Consider the following 23025-nt stretch of genomic DNA (forward strand, 5'->3'; position numbering starts at 1 on the left):
TCCACACAAAGGTGATTCATGAATGACATCTTTAAATGGCTTTGAGAGGGGTTAGTGAAGAAATTGCAGACTTGCTGCTTCTGAAAAGCAGTGAAGCAGAGAACCAGCAAACAGTGGGTCGAAGCGCTCCTTCATTGCTTCAAGCTTCACGCAGACCCACTGCAGTCTGCAATCAATGCACAGAAATGACAATTTTCCTGATAAACACCCTCAAAAACAATGGCTGCTCTGGTGTCCCGAACTGCGGGACTGATAAGGGAATCAGGCAAAAAGGCTATTTATGTCGGTGGATTGAATAATTTCTTAACTATACTTCTAACTGCTTGCTGCAGTTCCCGCAGACCTGCATGGTTGTTGTGGTACAAATTTGCTTTCTGGCTTTCGTCTGTGGTGCATTCAGTGTGCCTCAGAAAAAATCTGTTAAAGCAGGCAGTGAGCGATGCATCATGATTTCACCCATCAATTGAATCGATGCACACTGAATGAATTGATGCACTCGCATCGCACACGTTTGTATCTAGACACTAATTCGTATCGATTAATCTCCACATGTCTACTGAGTAAGTAACCATATGTTTTGGCATAAAGTAATTCCAGTGGTACCTAAGGATCCTCTGAAGTGTCTCAGTATCAAATACATCTAGTCATTGGCTTAGGTCACTGGTCAGCAGTGTTACCACAGTAACTTTGAAAAGTTACTGTCTTAGTTTCTTTAAACAATTACATTTTACAGTTACTTCATTAGCAGCTGCAGACAACTTGTTGGCAGCTGCTGAGTATAACTAATAAAGTAGCTAGGAATCTAACTTAGTTATTTTTAAGACTGAGTACTCATAAAAGTAACTATTAGTTACTTTGCTGATTAGTTACTTTAGTGATTACTCAATCTTAAGAGCAACCAAGTTAGATTACTAGTTACCTTATAGTTACATTACTTATTACTTACAAGTTGTCGGCAGCACATTATAAAGTAACTGCATAAAGCTGCTAATGAAGTAACTGTATAAAGTAACAAAAAATGTAACTAATAAAGTAGCTTTTCAAAGTAAGTGTGGCAACACTGCTGGTCAGCATCCAAATTAGCAGTGCTGGGCACAGCTCACCAAAACGTTAGCTTCAATAACTGCTATTAACTAAAAAGTTAATTTTTATAACGCTAAAACAATTAACCACAAAAAAATTAGCAGAAGTTACAGCTAACCGCAAACTTTTAGTATTGACTCGGTACACTGTTTGCTACTGATAAGCCAGTTTCGAGTTTAAGCACCGTCAAGGCTTCTGAGTAAAATCAACAGCAATTACAAATTCAAAATATTATAAAAATTAGGGGTCTTCAACTGGTTCAAAATGCTGCTGCCAGACTTTTGACACAAAACAGAAAGTTTGACCACATCACACCCATTTTGGCATCCCTACGCTGGCTTCCATTCGCTGCAAGATCAGATTTTAAGGTATGAGGTCTATTAGAAAAGTATCCAACCTTATTATTTTTTCCAAAATATTCCATATGGATTTGAATCACGTGTGATTACATCAGACATGCTTGAACCCTCGTGGGCATGCGAGAGTTTTTTCACGCCTGTCGGTTACATCATTCGCCTGTGGGCAGTCTTTGAGTGAGGACTGGCCCACCCTCTCTTCTATTTTTTCATTGTTTAGGAATGGCTCAGAGACTGCTGCTTTGTTTGATCAAAATTTTTTCAAAACTGTAAGGCACAACTGAGTGGACACCATTCGATAAATTCAGCTGGTTTTCGGTGAAAATTTTAATGGCTGATGAGAGATTTTGGTCTGTAAGTGTCGCTTTAAGGACTGCCCATGGTGCCTGATGGCGATCTGCGCTCCGAGGCATCGTCGTCTTGCTGTTTCAAGCTGAAAACGTACACATTTCAGGCTCTGTTCACCCAGGTCGTGGTCAGAGAACAGAGAAGTTTCAGAAGAAGTTGGCATGAGGAGTTTATGCGGACATTCCACTGTTAAAGGAGATTTTGTAATGAAAGAACGTGCGGGCAGATTCGCATGTTGGGCCAGACCCGACCGCGGGGGGTCACGACAGGAAAAACACCTCCATTGGAAACCTTAACGGACAAGTTGGAACATGCCCAGCTGTTAAACAATTTCTCAGATACTCACTTGCTGAAAACCATCAAAAGCCACCTGAATTTTACAAATGGTTTTCAACACGGAGGTGTTTTTCCTGTTGCTGCGCAGACGGATTTGTGGCGTCGTCATCGAACCGACTCGGCGAATTTGCCCGCACGTTCTTTCATTACAAAATCTCCTTTAACAGTGGAATGCCCACATAAACTCCTCATGCCGACTTCTTCTGAAACTTCTCTGTTCTCTGACGACGACCTGGGTGAACAGAGCCTTAAATTAGGATGTTTTCAGCTCGAAACAGCCAGACGGACGCCACCTCCGACCGCGCTGCGCCAATCTGCTTTGTGAGCTGTCCTTAAAGCGAAAGAAACTCCACAATCTCTCATCAGCCGTTAAACTTTTCACCGAGAACCAGCTGAATTTCTCGAATAGTGTCCACTCTGATATCCTTCACAGGTCCTGAAAAAATTTTGATAAAGCAACGCGCGCCGTCTCCAGCAGCGTCTCAAAGTCCCTGCTTTGGTTCCCTAAGTTTTTCTGTCCAGACATTGTTTTGAATTTTCCTGGGCAAGTCCATTATTTTTCATATGTTTTGGAACACGTGGCTCCCAGGATTAACTCGTTTGCTAATGGGATTTATTTTTTGAGGCCGGTTAACAAATCATGCTCTTGGGGACTTTACTTGCTGTGTTTTTGGATTAAGCATCTAAGTGCTTCATGTAAGATTCTCTTGAAATTAATGATTACCTTGTGCTTATTGATGAACTACATTCTTCCATTCTTTGGGTCATCTCCAGTCAATGATTACCGTGTCGTGGAATTTAACTCCACTAATATAGTTGCAGAGTCCTTTCCTTGGTTCCTGAATCTTTTTTGTTGTTGTTGTTTTTTTGTTGGTTTTTTTTTGTTTTGTTTTGATCATGGTTTTGGATTTATCTCAAGAAATATTTTTTGAAGGAAAAAAAATTCAAGAGTAGCTTGATCTCTGGTGAGGTTCATTTTCTTAGGCTGGGTACTGTGTCATGAAACTATTTAGGGTTTTGGATAGGGCACCTGTGTGTCACATATAAACTCTTTTTTACTGTTCACCAGAATGCTCTAATTAACTCTGTTAAGACCCTACCGAGTATGCTGCATCTTTGGTTCCCATACTTGATATTTGATTGGAAGAGTTCCTGGCATTGTTTTTTTTTTTTTTTAATGTGATTGGGGTTCTCCTACTCATGGGTTTTCTGCGATATTCTGGGCTCTGCTTCTTTGTCTGGGTCTTTGTCTGTTCTGGTTCAATCCTCACCTTTAAATGACTGGTTCTTCCCTTATGTGGTCCCAGGAGTAACAGCCTTAACTCTGTCTCATGGGGCTCCAATGTCTCCACCCTGAAGTCCAGTCACCCCGAGCCCATCAGGTGCTTTGATAGGCCTCATGGCTGCCCTCCTGCTGGTGTTACCCATCCTGTTTTCAGCCCTGTTTATCACCCGTTTGGGCCCATGTCTTCGAGTTCCCAGATTGTTGTTGTTGGGCATATCTGCTGTACCGTCACCCACCTCATGAACAGTTTTTGTGGTGTTCTGCCGGTTTTTTCATGGCCTTGCGGCCCACCCCGGTCCCCCACCTGACCGCCCGTTGTCATTTGGTGTTGGGGGTGTTTTTGACTTTATCATGAGTTTTTCACTTCTTTATTTAGGTCCTCTCATTTGTAATATTATCTGTTGTGCTTTAGTGTTTATTTCCTTGCTTTTAATCCTCATGTTCATGTCCAGTTCATAGTTGTATTGTATCTGTCCTCAGTTTCTTTTTGATCTTTGTTCTCTGTTTTCCTCATGCTCCTCTGATAATGTTCTCATTACACTGCACCTGCTTTGTGTCTCAGTCTCTTATTTTGATTCACTCTGCTTTGTGTTTTCCTTCACTCACGCTCTCTGTACCTGCCCATGCATCTTTGTATCTCACACCACTCCACCTTGTGTTGTCATCCCTCACTATCTTGCACCATGCATAATCTTCATTCACTAGCCATGCCACCTTTCTAGATCATTTTCCTCACATGCACCTTGTTAACACCTGCTTATTTAATCTACTCCCAGCCACGACACCTCTGCGTTTTTGTCACATTTGCACACATTCCAGCCTTTTGTATTCAGTCCTGTTTTTGCCATGCCGTGTACCGATTGTTGCTCTGTTCTCCTCGACCATGCCTCTTGCCTCACCTCTGAACTTTGTGTTTGCTCATGCCTCAACATCCATGACTGTGTCTCCTGATTGTACTTCTGGTCCGCTGTTTCATTACCTAAGCCTGGAATAAAGAACATGTTTTCTCTTACACTTAAGCCAAGTCTGGGAGTCTGCATTGTGGGTCCAGCTGCTACAGTTGCCGGGTAGCCGCCCGGCCCAACAGGAACAGACCCTTCTCTGCCCTACAAAAATCAGTTTATTTCTTATTATACTGACAGTATGATAATAAGCAAAGAATACATTTATGTTAGTGTTTCAACACCCAGTATGATAGCAATAGTTTGCTGTAATGAATATTTTATTTATAATTAAAGTTTTATCTATTTGTAATCATGTAACTATATTCTGCTAGTACTAATGCAATCATAAAATATTATTAATTTGGTGTATTACACAACATGTTTTACTGTAATCAGAAGTTTGACCTAATTTAGGTGACATTTGACCTCAAGCAAAGCCCTGGTCAAGGTCAACTGCTTATCTCAGATAATGGCTTATAAGCAAGGCCTATCACTATGTGCATGCCAAATTAGGAGGCAAAAAAAAAAAAAAAAAAAAAAATTGTGACCAGGGAAGTTGTTTCATTGAAATTATCATTTGACCTTCCTGTGACCTTGACCTTTGATCTTGACCTTGATCCTTTTGTGTACTGAAAGGTACCTTAGTAGGGCTGCTATATGTGAAGTTGTGAGTCTGTGATGTAAATAAACTGTTACACCGGAAGACAGAAAAAACAAACGTTACCTGGTGTCAAGTTGTGATGCAATATCTTTTCCTCTTATTAGTGCTGTCTGGAGAAATTAGTCAGCAATTACAAGTATTTGGATTTAACTATTGACACAAAGCTTTCTATTAAAGTTCATTTTAAACACTTGATCTCCAAATTAAGGGTAAAGCCGGGATTCCTTTATAGAAATAAGTCATGTTTATCCTTAAGTGCCCAGAAGCTCCTGATAACTGCTACCCTCCTGCCCTTACTGGACTATGGTGATGTTGTGTATATGTGTGCTTCAACCAGCTGTCTATAGTCCCTGACCCCGCTGTATCATTGTGCCTTCAGATTCATCACTGGTTGTAGCTGCCTCACACACCACTGTGAGTTGTCTGCCAAAGCTGGCATGCCCTCTTTGTCTGTAAGACAACATACACATTGGATCATGCTGGTTTACAAGACTCTTATTGGACCAGTTGTGACCTATTTATTCAGTTTCCTTCAGAGATCTGAAAGCCATAATGTTCTGTGTTTGAATGATGTTATGTTTTCGGGTACTTCGTGCCCACACTGAAACGGAAGAGAAAGCTTTTATTTTTTTCTGCTCCCTCTGATTGGAATGTCCTCCAATCTGAAACTGTCCTGGATGACTTCTTTGAATGCCTTCCACTCTATTTTAAGAATGGAATTATTTTACACAGTGCCTGTATTTCTAAATTCCATCCATTCATCCATTTTCTTCTGCTTTATCCAGAGTTGGGTCGCGGGGGCAGCAGCTCAAGCAAAGCCGCCCAGACCTTCCGATGCACACACACCTCCCCCAGCTCCTCCAGGGGAACCCCGAGGTGTTCCCAAGCCAGCCGAGAGACGTAGTCCCTCCAGTGTGTTCTGAATCTTCCCAGGGGCCTCCTCCTGATGGGACAAACCCAGAACACCTCTCCAGCGAGGCATCCAGGGGGCATCCGGAAAAGATGCCCGAGCCACTTCAGCTGGCTCCTTTCGATGTGGAGGAGCTGTTGTGAAAGTGTAGGTACACGGACCCACAACAGGGGGCGCAATGAACGGACAATGGAGAAAGGTGAATAACAAGTTTTACTGTTGTGAAAAGAGCACAACCAATACAACAATTAATAATTTGGAGTTTAAAGCCGAAATCTGCTGGTGTCGTGTGGGCAGGCTCGAAGGTAGGAGACGTCCGTCCTAGTCGAACCGGAACCACCCAGATCTCCTCTGCCACCGAACCCCAGAAGTACTGGAACCGCCAAGTCCCGAATCCCCAGGTGGCCACTGCCTCCGCTCGTCGGATCCGGTACTGCTGGCGGGAAAGAGCACAAACACACAGGTATGGATGCAACAGCACCCAGTAGACGGAGAGGGGAGAAGCCGCCTCCACCTCTTGTCACAATGAAGCAGGAAGGTGAGTACTTATCCAAGCAAGTAGCTTTCTGTAGTCAGCTGTCCTGAAAAGGTTTAACAAGGTTTATCAGAGTCTTCAGTATATGCTTGCAGAGAAGGTTACCTTAATCTCAAGGCGATATCTCGGCACTGAGGTGGAGACGCCGTTCTGCTGATATACCTCTGTGTTGAGTGGAACAGCTGTGTCCAGTGATGGGAGACAGCTGTCACCCTGGCTGCTCCCGTAAGGCGGCAGCGCCCTCTGGTGCCTGGAGCCCGCACTCCAGGCAGGGCGCCCTCTTGTGGTGGTGGGCCAGCAGTACCTCCTCTTCAGCGGCCCACACAACAGGAGCAGTGGCTTAACTCCAAGCTCCTCTCAAGTGACCGAGCTCCTCACCCTATCTCTAAGGGAGCGTCCAGCCAGCCTGCGGAGGAAACTCATCTCAGCCGCTTGTACTCACGATCTCGTTCTTTCGGTCATTTCTAAATTCCATTTTTTTTTATCCTATACATTGTTACAATTTACAATTACCCAGGTGATTGTATTTTATTTGTTATAAACATTCTCTTGATGATGTTAACCTGTCTGTTGTGATGTGCTGCTACCTTTCTTGGCCAGGTCACTCTTGTAAAAGATGTTTCAATCTCAGTGGGCATTTATCTAATATAATCCTTGGGTACCAGTGGAATGGCCTTGGGTCATACAGGCTCACTTAAGAACATTCAGATGAGGAGTATTGCTTGTGCAGTTATGACATTTTGGCCATGTGGCACGTTTCTCTGTGCATGATCCTGCACACTTGTGCCTCAGTGTGGAGGACACCAGCACCTGGGGAAGGCACCTGTCTTTCACCTCACTGCCATCCAGCATCAGGAGTGCTTCCTTGGTGTGGTGGATGCAGTGATGTGGCATGCAGCGAGACCTGTCCTGCTACTGTTTGGGGCTGGAAAGATAAAACGCTTGAAAATGGGATTGTATTGTTGGTAATGATTTCAGTCACTTTGCTAAGATGGAAAACCTAGGTCCTTGTGTGTAACACACAAGGACCTAGGTTCCATGCAGATGACCACTTTTGGCGTTACGTGTTTGACAAGAAACACTGAAAAAAAAGTCAGGATTTAGCACCTTGCAGTTGCAACTGACCTGGCACCCCCCCCCCCCCCCCGTTTTTTTTTTTGGTTGATACTGTTTGTTGTCTGACAACCTAAAAAAAATGTTGCACAGGGAGGCTTAGTGTAAAATAAGAACTACTCAGAAACTGTTTCTTTCTACTCCTGAGCTTGGTCATGCTTGAACAACCATATTGTCAGCACCTTCTGAATGTACTTTGGGGTTTGACAATTAATAAAGTTTACTGTGCTAACCCCATGAAAACGGTTTGGAAATCACAAGCAGTAAATTACATCATTGATCAAGTTCATGAATTTGTATTTATTAGGAGCCATTTTGGAATGAGCTCATTCTGTCCTAGATAGACCTGTAAAGTGCATTGTGAAGCTTTACAACTTGCTCCATTTATCTTCTTTTTGGTAGGTTGTTAGATGAAGAATGGATATTTTGTTCTGAAATCATGGTCTAAGATACTTTTGTCTTATTTTTATTTTTATTTTTTTTTTGCTATTGTTGTTGAGGGGATGGGAGGTATTTACATGCAGCACAGACAACCCTAAGTGGAGGGTGTTCTGTGTCCTCAGCAACCCTGACTAATGACCTGATTAAGAGGAGAAATTGGCCAGAATTGTTGTCATGGTGGGGAAAGCTGCACTTTTCAATAAACTTGACCCATAAATCTGTGGGAGGGTTGATTCTTTTTCTGGCAGCTTTTGTGTTCGTGCAGCAATTCTGCCTTTACTCCTTGATCAGAGCCACTTGCAGAGTGATATGCTGCATACTGATTGGCTATTATACATTTCATCCTCTTAATTTGATCACTTCCAGTTTTAAATGGTGAAAACAAAAAAAATAACTTTATAGTGCACTGTGGAGAAGAAAAGAAACACAAGATAATGTCAGACAAGGTCAACTGCATGATTAAAAACAAGGAATTGATGAAATCTCATCACTAATTCTCTTAATTTTCTCTCATACCAGCATTAGGGATGGATGTGTGATACTGCAGATTCTCATTTCATACACATACCATGTGATATTGGGGCCAGTATTGCAATAGCGATATGGATACTATAATATTTCTGTCTTTTTTCTTTGTGAAGAAAATGAATTCTTCCACAACTGTGTTATGTGGCTATCAAACAGTCATTTTAAATTAATATATATTTATGTCAAAGATAAGATTTGTTTCCTTTGTTTATTAACAGCACTTTTTGAGATCTGAGCATGAGCAACATGTAAACACTATATATTTTAATGTATTTATTCATTTATTTCTGTCATTAACTGGCTAATTGGCAGTGAGAAAGATAGAGAGAAATAGAGAAACTGAACCCCAGCATGACCGGAAACTCGTGAAGAGCCCCTGGGCAAGGTCCTTAACCCCCTAATTGCTCCCGGTGTGTAGTGAGTACCTTGTATGGCTGCACTCTGACATTGGGGTGAATGTGATGCATTATTGTAAAGTGCTTTGAGCATCTGATGCAGATGGAAAAGCACCATATAAATGCAGTTGATTTACCATTTATAGTGAAGCACTGTGTATTTCCTGATTATTTAATTTCAACTGCATTGTTACATTGTAGTCATGGTCAGAGGCAAAATTACACAATTTGTGTCATCATCACAACCACAACCGCTGATCAATCAATCAATCAATTTTTTTTTTATATAGCGCCAAATCACAACAACAGTTGCCCCAAGGCGCTGATCTCAACCACACTACCATTGTGAGGTTGATATCAGTACTCATGTAGTAATAATACCATAACATGCTTTTGGAGGGCTGTATGCATTTTCAGAGGCCCGACGTTCATGCCCAGTCGCCAAAAATGACCGATATTTGCCTGAGTTAGACGAGGGCGAATATCGGTCATTTTGGCCGACTGGCTATAAACGGAGGGACTCAGAAAATGCATACCACATGACAACATGTTATTTGCATTATTATCACTTATTGAGATACACAACACTTAATGTGTACATAAAAAGTTGGCTCACTGTTGTTGTGTCGGCTGGCACGCGCTGCTCCCCAAATTCACCTGTGTGTCCTCGTCAAGCTGGCTGCTTTGGCTGGTGTTCTTTGTCGGATTATCCATGAGAAAATCATCTATATTGGGAGCAACACGCACTTCTCACCTTTTTTATCTTTTCCTCTGTGGACAGTTCTTGGGCTGCGCACTATGACGTCATTTGTTTACGCACAGCGGGCAGGTATGCCGATACATGTTCGCTTACTGCGGGCGGGTATAGCCAGGTAGCGTTGATGTAAATCTACGGTAACGGCCTAGCAATGCCTCGGCAAAGTGATAATAATGCCTATTATTTAACCCTCTGGGGTCCGAGGGCATTTTTTGGACAGTTCACTCGCCTGGCATAAATGTTTTATTATTGCTGTTAACAGCTCTTCCTGCATCCCACAATCAAGTTTTATGTCTCTTTTTTCAGGACAACATGTGCTTTCATAATATATGCTTTTGTTGTGTTTTATAAGTGTAATAAAGGTTTACAATCAAAAATAAAGAAGGAAAAAGTAAAGTGAAAAATAATTTTCCACACACATTAATTCAAAACACACACCAAACTATAATAAACAACTGTTTTCACACTTTATAAAGGTAATATGAGGTCTTGTGTGAATGACTGTACAACAAAAAGGTTCAAACAATAAACACAAATGCACATTTTGAACAATATATAAAAAAATGGTCTATGCATTTTTTTTTTTTTTTTTGTCTTCATGGTAAAAACAACAGCGTTATCCAGTAACATTCACATGCAAACTAGTGGAGCAATTCTGATAGTTAAACACTCTTTGTTTGAGCATGTGAGATTGTCATCAAAGGCTCGCCATCTGCTTTCAGTGATCGCTGTGCGTAATGGTGCAGGGCGCATTTGGAGCCCAATAATATGTACTCATTGGAGCACCCAGTGGGCTATTTAAACGGGCAAACTAGTAACATATCACTCCTGAAAACGATCTGTGGCTTTTCACGTGAGTTGAATCTGCCCTACGATTGGATTTTGGAAAACCATGTGACGGTCAACCAATTCCGATTGGACACTCACATTGCACATGTCACAAGTTAGTACGTTTCTATCTCATATCATTAAAAAGTTATTTAGAATTTAGTAAAGCTTGGTCTTAGCCATTGTATACGACAGCGTCGGCCCCAGAGGGTTAACGCCTAAATAGAGCTTTGTCATTTGATTGGTGGTTTATATGTCATGTGATATTGATCAGTCATTCCATTTTCTATTTATTTCATTTTTCCATGCATGTTTGGTTCCATTGACTGTGCATTTGGCTTCCATACATTTTGTACCATTGCACGCTGTAACCACTGCGTGCACACACTAGCAGCGATGGTGTTTAGCTTAAAAAAATCAAACATGGTGGCATTTATTGAAGGTGTTCATTCTTCTAACACACACAAACAAACTAATCCAGTATGCTGTAAACTGTCTGGAGGCATTTGCAGGATTCACTGGGAAATCTCTAGCTAAACTAGAAATGCTATCCGATGAAGAGCTCAACAAATTTATGTTGCAATTTTTTGCTGGACTGAGGAAAGCAGACAGCAGTCTCTACATGAAGAAGTCAATGCACAGCATCAGGTATGGACTACACTGTCATTTTAAGACTGTGACAGATGTTATTACCAAAGCTGATAGGTTTCATGGTTTGGGTTGGATTCCTATTTAAAGTTCGTGTTGGACTGTTTGGAACCGCTTGACCTCAAAGAACCAGTGATACACAACAACATATAAGTCGCTTTTTTCTTGTTTAAAAATTACTAAAACATCAAATGCCAATGTGATATATAAAACAAATAATGAATGTTTTTCATTTGTGCAATGGAAAGAATATTTAGTTTGGTGAAGAAAACCTAATCATTACTGAGAGAGCAACATGAGGAATAATCAAGCCCAGCACAGAGAGAGAGAGAGAGATCAGTTCCTATCTGTGTGTGTGTGTGTGTGTGTGTGTGTGTGTGTGTGTGTGTGTGTGTGTGTGTGTGTGTGTGTGTGTGTGTGTGTGTGTGTGTGTGTGTGTGTGTGAGAGAGAGAGAGAGAGTGAGGTCTGGGTGCAGAGACGTGTCTGTGTAGGGAAGGGAAAGTGCTGTGGGTGACTGACCAATCACAGAGCGTGAAGACAGTCACTTAGCCAATCAGGATTTTCCTTCAGCACAGATATTGACGAGTTTTACTCGTATCATGCTCATGCTCGTCAAAAATGCTTTATCCATACCAGATACTCATCTGAAATAAGTATCCAGCTGAACCCTAGTGGTCAATAATGGTAATGATTGAAATGTACAAAGCCGAAACATCAGGCACTGGAGGAGGGACAGATCAGCCAGAGCAGAGGTCAATAATACAGGTTCCCATAACAGATGGTGAACCAGAACAGAACCAGGTGGCCGCGACAGAGCTGACAGTACCAGTGAAGCCTGCAGGCTAAAGTGAGTTTCCAGCATCTGAGTGGAGGAAGGACCTAAGTATGTAAACAGATGGGGATGATAGTAGACAGGTGTACACAATCAGTTCCATGACACAGCCCCAGAAGGAACAGGAAGGAAGGGAGAGTGAAGCAGACAAAAGCAGCATAACAGTACCCCCCCCCCCCCCCCCCCCCAACAGGAGCCACCAGGCGACTTACCAGAACAGCCTGGATGGGCTCGAAGAAGTCACGGATAGAAGTTCCAGTGTACCAGATACTGTAACCCCAACCTTGGCGGTGCACACCCAATATCCAGTGCATAGTCCAAGCTGGATGTCCATCCGTGAGCCGGGCGGTAGGAAGGGTATCGCCTGGAGGGCACAAGGAGCTGGTGAAAACGGGCTTCAAACGAGGGACATGGAACAGGGTTGATGACCTCCTCAACCATGAATGGTCCCAGGAACCGTGACACCAGCTTCTTAGCTTTGGCCTTGAGAGGCACATCCTTGGCTGAATGCCACATCTCTTGACCACGTTGGTAGTGAGGGGGTGGGGTATGGTGCTGGTCTGCATGATGCACTGTCCTGTCCCTTGTGCAGAGCAAGGTGGAACAGGCAGTCCTCCACATCCACCAACATCACTGCAGGTGAGCTTGAACAAAAGGTACAGTTAGTTTGTGTTTTTGGTCTGGAAATAAGGAAGGCTGATTGCCCAATGAACATTCAAACAGCAATAGGTCAGTGACAGAGCTCACCTGGGTGTTATGTGCATACTCGACCCAAGGTAGGTGGGCACTCCAGGAGGACGGGTGGGAGGTTGTGATGCACCGGAGAGTGTCCTCAAGTTCCTGGTTGGTCTGGGGATGAAACCCGGATGAGAGACTGACCGAGACCTCTAAGGCAGAGCAGAGGTTCCCCCATACTTGCGAAGTAAACTGACAATGTCCTGGGGGATGCCATGCAGCCAGAACATGTAGTGAACTAGGAGGTCAGTGGTCTCCCAGGCTGCTGGCAGTGGGTGGGAAGGCTGGTGACAACGGCCAGGCAGATGTGCAACATGGGCAACCAGGAGTGCGGACGAAGGAGGTCAGATGGTGGCTGGTGTAGAGTGTTACTGCTGGCGTACGTGGTGCAGATGTTGACATACTCCCGCACATGTGCCAGGATGGAGGGCCACCAGAAATGTTGACAAACAAGATGCAATGTGCTTTGTATTCTCAGGTGACAGATTAACTTGGCAGTATGGATGGATTGAAGAATGGCAGAGCACGCTGATGGAGGTACAAATAGCCACCTGGGAGGTCCTACTCCAGGATCCGAGTGAGTCTTCTGGGCCTCCCAGAAGACCCTCTCAATGTCCCATGTGAGCCCTCCATTCACCATCTGGCTTGGAAGGATCCGATCCAGGGTTGAAGATTGCTCCTGGAGAGCAAACTGTTGAAATAATGCATCAGGTTTAACGTTCTTAGAACTGGGTCACCAGGTGAGTGAAAGTTGAAATGTCCAAAAAACAAAGACCACCTGGCCTGTCTGTAATTAGCAGTTTGCATGTAAGCAAGGTTCTTATGATCAGTCCATATAATGAAAGGATGAGACGCACCTTCTAACCAATGTCTCTAATCCTTCAGTGTCTCCTTCTTGGCCATGAGTTCCTTGTTCCCCACGTTATAATTTCACTCAGTGGGAGTCAGGTGCCGAGAGAAGAATGCACATGGGTGCAGCTGGAAGCTGCTGGAGTTGTTTGGTATTGGTGGGGGTTGGCCATTCAGAAACAGCCAAGATCTTGGCAGAATCAGGTTTGATCTGGCTGTGTTCAAACACAAAGCCTAAAAAGGAAATGGAGGACTGATGAGATTAGATTAGATAGAACTTTACTGATCCCTTGGGAAGACTCCCTCAGGGAAATTCAGGAAGTGCACATTTGTCTGCTTTAATGAAAAGCCAGTCCTATAGAAGTCTCTTGTGGACTAAGTGGACATGCTAAGTGTGTTCCTGAAGGGTCTTGAAAAAAAATGAGTATGTCATCGAGATTCACAAATACAAAACATTTTAGGAAATTGTGTAGGACATCATTTACCAGGGCCTAGAAAACAGTGGCAGCACTTGTGAGGCCATATGGTATAAAAAGATATTCAAAATACCCTAACGATATGTTGAATGTGGTCTTCCACTCTTCCCCCTCCTTGATACGGACTATGTGGTAAGCGTTCCTAAGATCAAGTTTGGTAAATATTGATCCCCCCTGCAATCACTCAAACATGGAATCAAGCAAGGGAAGAGGATACTTATCCCGAATGGTAATGGCATTTAACCCATGATAATCAATGCATGGGCATAGTGTCCCGTCCTTCCCTACAAAAAAGAAACCAGCCCCTAGGGGTGAGGAGGAGGGATGGTTAAGCCCAGCGGAGAGGGAGTCTTGGATGTACTGCTCCATCATGACAGACTGTAAAGATGCAGGTAAATCCTGTATAACCACCCAAAAACCCCAGGAATTTCCATATGCCCACTACAAATTGCCCTGTGAGATGTAACGGACCAGTGTAAGGGTGATTCTTAGACTACGGGCACTTATTATGTCCTTTGATCATATTGTATGAAAAACAGAAAAAAGGGGAAATTTCACACTTTTATAGTTATCTTTACAATGAAAGTGTGTTAAGAAATTTGTTCTAGTAGTCTATGATGACTTTTTCACCTTTTTTCTGCATCATTATATGCAAATATTGCCGTTTTGTGCTTGTCCCACACCCAGACTTTTGATCTTCAATGATAAAAATGAATGGTAAAGAAACGTTTTTCTAAAGTTTTAAAATATCTCTGAATAAAATATCAGTAAAATAATCAAAACATAATTGGGGTATTCAATGTCATACAACTGTTGTGATTTTTTTAAACAAAATGTAGTTGTCCCACACTATTGCCGTATTTTCCACCACAACACTGTAATGTCCCTTTAAACAGTTTGCATGAAAGATTGCTTGGGTAGTTTCTATGGAGATAAACAGTGACATCAGAGCACATGTATATAGTGCCAAATCACAACAAACAGTTGCCCCAAGGTGCTTTATATTGTAAGGCAATGGTGTGGTGGAAATTACATTTACAAGGCCAATAATGGCCATAGTTAAAGAATCACCCGTAAATAAAATGAGCGCTCAGCATTCACTCGCTTTAAGCTCTTTCTTCCCCCTGTTCTTTCAAAGATGGCCAGCGGCCAGTCGGCACTGCGGTGGTGTGCATTGTGCTTGTGTGTGTGTGTGTCTCACTAACTGCTTGTCCTGTTTTGATTGGGTCACAGTAGAAAGTGGGAGGGGGGAAAAGACAGCAAGTGAGCGCCAAGCTGCCCATGAGAAAGAGCGACAACAAGCCTGCTTCATGGCAACTCTGTGATTTATCTATCTATAAAGCAAGAAATGTCTTTGTGAATGTGAGTATGTGGCTCGCCTACTTCTCTGACTGTTTGTCAGATTGGCCTCAGCTTTTGGATATGGCTTGTGCATGGCATGATGATATGAATCTTTGTCATGAAAATTTTTGGGAATAATTTTCAAACCGTTTATTTTGAAACCTTTTTTTTTTCATTACAGAATTGACCAGCTCGGGGGAATGCATTGCTTCTCAAAGCATGCCTGTGAACAAAATCAACCCCACCTTCTCTCTTCTTCTATGGTGTTTAGTGCACCAGTTTAATCAACTAATGTTAGCTTAACCTTAGCTGAACAATCACTGGGTCCAACAATTTATCCAGACTGACTGTACATATGAGTAAATTAAGTACTTTTATTTAATTTTAATTATTTAATTGTTTTTTTGTGACATTTTATAAATGCTGAAATGCGCTCCGTCATACCCCTATGAACCAATGAAGCGCACCTGTCTTCTTCTATGGCAGATAACAGTAGCTGGCATCCTTATTATTGCATTGCTGCCACCTTCTGCATCAGTTTGTAATAGCACTGCTAAATCCCATTGATGATTCCAGTGTCTTTCAAATATTTAAAAAGCCAACAAACCCCCCCCCCCCCCCCCCCCCCCACACACACACACACACACCACTTCTTGACCTTGGTGAATTGTATTTTTGTAGTATTTGCCACAGCCACCAGATGGCATGTTTTAAACAATTTGAGTTCTTGGTGTTGCTTGGGAATGCCTTGGGGTTCCCCCGGAGGAGCTGGGGGAGGTGTGTGTGTGTATCAGGAGGTCTGGGCGGCTTTGCTTGAGCTGTTGCCCCCGCGACCCGACTCCGGATAAAGCGGAAGGAAATGGATGGATGGATGGATGGATGGTGTTGCTGATTAGTATGGTAGAGTTCACAACATTATGACAATTTTTTCCCATAGTGGGAGAGAGAATAGTCATATTCATAGTGCAGAAAGGAGGAGACTGGTGTTTGCTCAAATATTTTGTCATTGCTGTGGCTGGAACACAGAGAAAGGCTGCAGCCTGAAAACACAAAACAGGGGAAGGTACGGCTTAGCAAGTTGTGAGTGATTAAAATACAACTTAACATTCGCTTTTATAAATATTCAGAATAAAATCTTCATGTCTGATTGCATGTGGGTAGACAACTGAGACTGATATGATGAAATATATTCATTTCGGTTGATATTTTATAATTCTTCTTGTAGTTCTGATGCACTCTTTACAAACAGACATATAAAACAGTCTAAACCATTAACTCCTCAGAGAAGACAGTCATGACTGTAAAGACTGTCTCCCAGATGTTCTGAGTCAAACAGAGGCGTATTCTACACTGAACAAAAATATAACTGCAATATTTAGTTTTTACTCCCACTTTTTATGAGCTGAACTAAAATATCGAAAACGTTTACACAAAAGCCCTAGTTCTCATAAATATTGTTCACAAATCTCTAAATCTGTGTTAGCCAGCCCTTCTCCTTTGCTGAAATAATCCATCCCACCACACAGGTGTGGCATATGAAGATGCTGATTAAACAGCATGATTATTGCACAGGTGTGCCTTAGGCTGGCCACAATAAAAGGCCACTCTAAAATGTTCACAATGCGGCAGATGTCACACGTTTTGAGGGAGAGTGCAGTTGGCATGCTGACTGCAGGAATGTCCACCAGAGCTGTTGCCCGTGAATTGAATGTTCATTTCTCTACCATAAGGCATCTCCAAAGGTATTTCAGAGAATTTGGCAGAACATCCAACTGGCCTCACAACCGCAGACCATGTGTAACCACACCACCAATATCCTCTGAGACCAGCCACCCGGAGAGCTGCTGCAACAATCGGTTTGCAGAACCAAAGAGATTCAGCACAAACTGCCAGAAATTGTCTCAGCGAAGCTCATCTGCATGCTTGTCATCCTTGTCTGGGTCTTGACCTGACTGCAGTTCATCAATGTAACCGACTTGAGTGGGCAAATGCTCACATTTGATGGCATCTGGCATGTTGGTAACGTGTTCACTTAATGGATGAATCCCAGTTTTCACCGTTCAGGGCAGATGGTTGACAGAATGTGTGATGTTGTGTGGGTGAGTGGTTTGCTGATGTCAACACTGTGGAACAAGTGGCCCATGGTGGTGGTGGGTTTATGGTATGGTCAGGTGTATGTTATGTACTGTGAACACAGATGTATTATGTTGATGGTATTTTAAATACACAGAGATATGTGGTGAGATCCTGAGGCCATTGTTGTGCTATTCATCCACGACTATCACCCCAAGTTGCAGCATGATAATGCACAGCCCCATGTTGCAAAGATCTGTACACAATTCCTGGAAACTGAAAACATCTTAGTTCTTGCATGGCCAGCATACTCATGTCACACACTGAGCATGTTTGGGATGCTCTGGATCAGCGCATACGACAGTGTGTTCCAGTTCCTGCCAATATCCAGCAATTTTATACAGCAATTGAAGAGGAGTGGACCAACATTCCACAGGCCACAATCAACAACCTGATCAACTCTATGCAAAGGAGATGTGTTGCACTGTGTGAGGCAAATGGTGGTCACACCAGATACTGACTGGTCTTCTGACCCCCAGATAAAGATTTTAGAGTGGCCTTTTATTGTGGCCAGCCTTAGGCACACCTGTGCAATAATCATGCTGTTTAATCAGCATGATATGCCACACTTGTGAGCTGGGATGGATTATCTCGGCAAAAGAGAAGTGCTCACTAACACAGATTAATACAGATTTGTGAAAAAATATTTTAGAGAAATAGGTCTTTTGTGTATGTAGAAAATGCTTTAGAACTTTGACTTCAGTTCAAGAAAAATGTGAGCAAAAACAAAAGTGCTACGTTTATATTTTTGTTCAGTGTAAGTAGGAGTGGAATAACTGAGTGAATTCAGTGATACAGCCTGAGTACAAATTAAAAGCAATGGTTTGGAACAGACGTGTTGTAGCCTTTTGTATTGTCATACAGCCTGACATGCATGGCAAGACAGACTGCACACAGAGTGGACACATCTGACCTATTAGTCACAGACGGCCCACCTCTACACGCCATTACCCTGAGTAGATGGATACGCCTGTGTAGCAGGGTGCTGTGGTCTTCTTTTGAAATAGATAATGATAACGTTCACATTCCAAAACTAGTTCTGGGCTTTGCTTTTATCTCTCTGTTCACCTGTGCCAAATTGGTCTTTTGTAGCTTTCCTGTGGCCTGATATGGAACCTTGTAAGATGGCCTGAAGTTGGAGAGCTTTGGAAGCCTGTAGCTGATAATGGACAGAAGTCTGGTCCTATGTGCAATAAAAAAAACAACCAGCTGCTCCAACGTCTGTCTCTCTGGCTGCAGCTGTAATTGTGTAGCCAGTTAAAATCCACTCTGTGTCATTTGTGTGAGTCTGTGCCAACGTGCAGGAGGCAAAAACCTGCAGCGGTAGCAGATGTTGAGGAAATAATGTGTGACTTTTTTCACAGCTTTATTTGAGCCCCCACAACATGATGGGAAGCACCAGAGCTCCTGATTCCTTCAGTTTTGAGAGGAATCAGGGCTAATGGTCAGAGGATGTTCATTTGAATTCACTGGCCTTCACATGGAGCAGGAAGCACATTATACATCCTACAAATGACTGCAGACAACTCACAGTGCTCAAAGCACACATCACGTATCGAGACGCGCTTCAGTGTGAAGATATAAAACGTTTATTTTGCCCCTCCTTTTTTGACATCTCTCACTTGAAATGTTCATTTGAAAAGCATGCTTAGTTCTGATGTTTGACCTGTTCTTATTCCATTTTTAACTTGGTGCAAACTGGCTTTATGACAGATGTCTTTACAGATTTCCAGAAAAAAAGAAGAACAAACATACATACAGCAGTAAGACCCCATACAAATCCGATTTGAGCCAAACTGGTTTTCCCAAAAGTGAATGGCACAGATCAGATTCAAGCCGGATTGTTTTCTCATATCCAGCTCAAATACTAAAACCTTTTGTTGTATCTTTGTGAAGTAAATTATTTAGTCCAGTCAAAATAAGGTTGGACCTGGACAAAATTGCAATATAATTTATTTCACTTCCATGTATTTCTTTTAGTGCCTCATATCAACATACTAAAAATTCATGAAAATCCGAGTGGTGGAAAGGTGCCTAATTTGCATATTTCAAAATGGCCACTAAGTACATCTATTTCGTCCCCTAACTTTACTTCTAGGCCACACATAGACATGATCTTGGTGTCTATACCCATATTTTCAGGTATGGGGAATCCAATGGTGATGATTAAAATTCCTTCCAAATGGCAGCCATCTTGTATTTTCAATATGGCTGCCACTTTTACTATTATTATATACCAGTTTTCCCTATGATCAAACTTCATAGTGGACCACATAATGACATGATCTTACACTCATGCCAATAAGTTAAGCATATTTCTGTGGGGTAAAATAATGCCCCTGTTTGAGGGTTTGTGGCATGTTCTACTTCAAAATATTGACCAAATTCAAAACTACACATGGTTACTTCTGTTGATAAACTTGTCTGAAAGTACATAATATTTACTATTCTACTAGCAGAACATAGCCACATTGGATTTTTTGAATTTTTATCACAAAATTATCAGTTAACTTTCAAAGAAAAATATATAATAATAAAATACACTGCAATATTATTAGTTGAAACTAGCACGTAACATGTATTGAGAATAATACATACATGTCATTTAAACATATGTTGATTGATACATTTTCTAGATACACTTTAATGCATTCACATAGATCTATCAATTGAAATAATCTAGCATAAGTAGCTACATGTTCTTATACTGGTATTGGTTTGCAAAAAATAATAATAACATATAAAATGATCTGTTATACATGTATTAGTGCCCCTGGTTTCACCAGTTCTAGTCATCAGTAGCAAGATCTGGAGTTTGTCCATTACTGCAGGTCACTCCCTTACACACGCCACAAGCCAGAGTGCACTCTATGCCATACTTTTGGCAGCTACACATAGTGCCATTGCACTTGCACCTAACCACATCCAGCAGTTCTTCAGGAGCAGGGGCCATGTCAGTCATTTTTGGCATAAACTGTCCATCAACCTTTTGTCATCCCCAATTCTGAACTTGAATGCTGGTGTTTCCTTTCCATTCATGGCCTCTCTTCATTGGCTTCCTGTTAATTCTAGAATAGAATTTAAAATTCTTCTTCTTACTTATAAGGTTTTGAATAATCAGGTCCCATCTTATCTTAGGGACCTCTTAGTACCATATCACCCCAATGGAGCGCTTCGCTCTCAGACTGCAGGCTTACTTGTAGTTCCTAGGGTTTGTAAGAGTAGAATGGGAGGCAGAGCCTTCAGCTTTCAGGCTCCTCTCCTCTGGAACCAGCTCCCAATTCGGATCAGGGAGACAGACACCCTCTCTACTTTTAAGATTAGGCTTAAAACTTTCCTTTTTGCTAAAGCTTATAGTTAGGGCTGGATCAGGTGACCCTGAACCATCCCTTAGTTATGCTGCTATAGACTTAGACTGCTGGGGGGTTCCCATGATGCACTGAGTGTTTCTTTCTCTTTTTGCTCTGTATGCACCACTCTGCATTTAATCATTAGTGATTGATCTCTGCTCCCCTCCACAGCATGTCTTTTTCCTGGTTCTCTCCCTCAGCCTCAACCAGTCCCAGCAGAAGACTGCCCCTCCCTGAGGCTGGTTCTGCTGGAGGTTTCTTCCTGTTAAAAGGGAGTTTTTCCTTCCCACTGTCGCCAAGTGCTTGCTCACAGGGGGTCGTTTTGACCATTGGGGTTTTTCCGTAATTATTGTATGGCCTTGCCTTACAATATAAAGCGCCTTGGGGCAACTGTTTGTTGTGATTTGGCGCTATATAAATAAAATTGATTTGAAATTGATTTGATTTGATTCCTGAACCTGATGATATACCCTAAAGCTGTGATACTTCAAAGCAGAGGCAGTTGGTGGAAGACTTTGTGGGTGCACAAACACACTTCTGGTAGCCACTTTCTGATAGAATCTTTCTTGTCGAAGATCATTTATACTGGTATCTCTTTCCTTCCCACCATACAGTTTCACCATAGCCCTTTCATCTGCAGAGCATACCTCATCATGTGTAAATGTGTCTGAAGCAAATACATCTGATAGCTCTTTGAACTCTTTATCATCATTCATGACCTTAAGGACAGAGCCTTTGCCTAGTCCACACACTCCAGAGGTTGTATCAGAACCAAGAATGGCATGGCAAAACAGTAAGGCATTGCAAGTGTCCAGACCAATTTTCTGTTGCAGATGTTTGATATTCCACACACACAAACCTTTCTTAGTTAGTTTCTTTGGCTTCTTATCTGATCAGAAGTATACATTGTGAGATTGAGGCTTGCAGTGATAGCACAATAGTACCAGTAGATCTGTGTCTTCCCCAATAACCATTACATTGTGTTCAGTTGAAAGAGTGACTGCTGTTTGCACAATTAACAGATCTGCATCATTATCAGCATAGTGCACATCACATCCTCTGTCTTGAATCTGTTTCCCTATCAACTCAATCATCCTCTGTTTGTTGGTGGGATTTGCTAGGAAGTGATCTTTTCTTGAATTGCAAACCATTCTAAAAGTGAAATGCACCTCTGGTGCTGTGTGTCTGTTGTAACATCTTTCATAAAATATTTTGTTTTTGGTCAGGGCATCTCAAGATAAGTGATGATGTGATGAGGGTAGGTGTGGGGTCATGGGTGGCCTGGCCTAGACCCCATTAGTATTATTTAGACATGAAAATATATTTTTATTTATCCATACTCCGTGTGTTAACCTTGTGAGAAGAGGCAAAAACTTTTCATTATATTAGTTATTAGTTAGTTATACCAATACATTAGGGATTTTACTATTTGTGCAACACAGCACTACTGTTTGAACAACAACAAAGCTAATAAATTTTAGCATCTGCATTTGGTCCCATAACTTTACCTATCTGGCCTAAAATGAGGTTAAATGAAAAAAAGGCTATTCTGGCAGTCATTTCAAAAATCCAAGATGGCTGCCATCAAGAATGCATTTTGGTCATCACCATTGGATTCCCTATACCTCAAAATATGGGTATAGACACCAATATCATGTTTCTATGTGGCCTAAAAGTAAAGTTAGAGGACCAAATAGGGGTTCTTGCAGCCATTTTGAAATATGCAAATTAGCCACCACTCGGATTTTCATGAACTTTTAGTATGTCAACAAGGACACATTCCTAGGTATGTTACAACAGAAATAATTTCTATTGCAATTTTGTCCGGGTCCAGCCCCAAAATGGCTTAGATTGACTGGACTAATTGTCCATGTCGTTATTATTGAAAAATGCCTCACGTCATCATCTGCAGTCTGCTGCTGCACATGACAGAAATTCTGCTGTAGAGACCTCTGTGACGGGTTTTCTGATGCCAACACCTGAACAGAGCATAAGTCCACACACACACACACACACACACACACACACACACACACACACACACACACACACACACACACACACACACACACACACACACACACACATACATATCTTGAATTAAGTTTGGACACGTGTGTAGGATGAGCCAGATTTGAAA

General features: G+C 42.1%; 1 long non-coding RNA gene across 1 annotated transcript; it reads right to left on the reverse strand.

Annotated features, from left to right (window-relative positions):
- Window positions 1-1337: 1337 nt before the first annotated feature.
- On the reverse strand, window positions 1338-17126 carry LOC117525352. The gene is made up of 3 exons (XR_004565016.1): window positions 17022-17126; window positions 5971-5979; window positions 1338-1350 (listed from the first exon to the last, which is right to left on the reverse strand). It is a non-coding gene; the product is annotated as an uncharacterized LOC117525352 (long non-coding RNA).
- Window positions 17127-23025: the final 5899 nt, after the last annotated feature.

This window comes from Thalassophryne amazonica, chromosome 14 (genome assembly GCF_902500255.1).
Source record: "Thalassophryne amazonica chromosome 14, fThaAma1.1, whole genome shotgun sequence".
NCBI lineage: Eukaryota > Metazoa > Chordata > Actinopteri > Batrachoidiformes > Batrachoididae > Thalassophryne > Thalassophryne amazonica.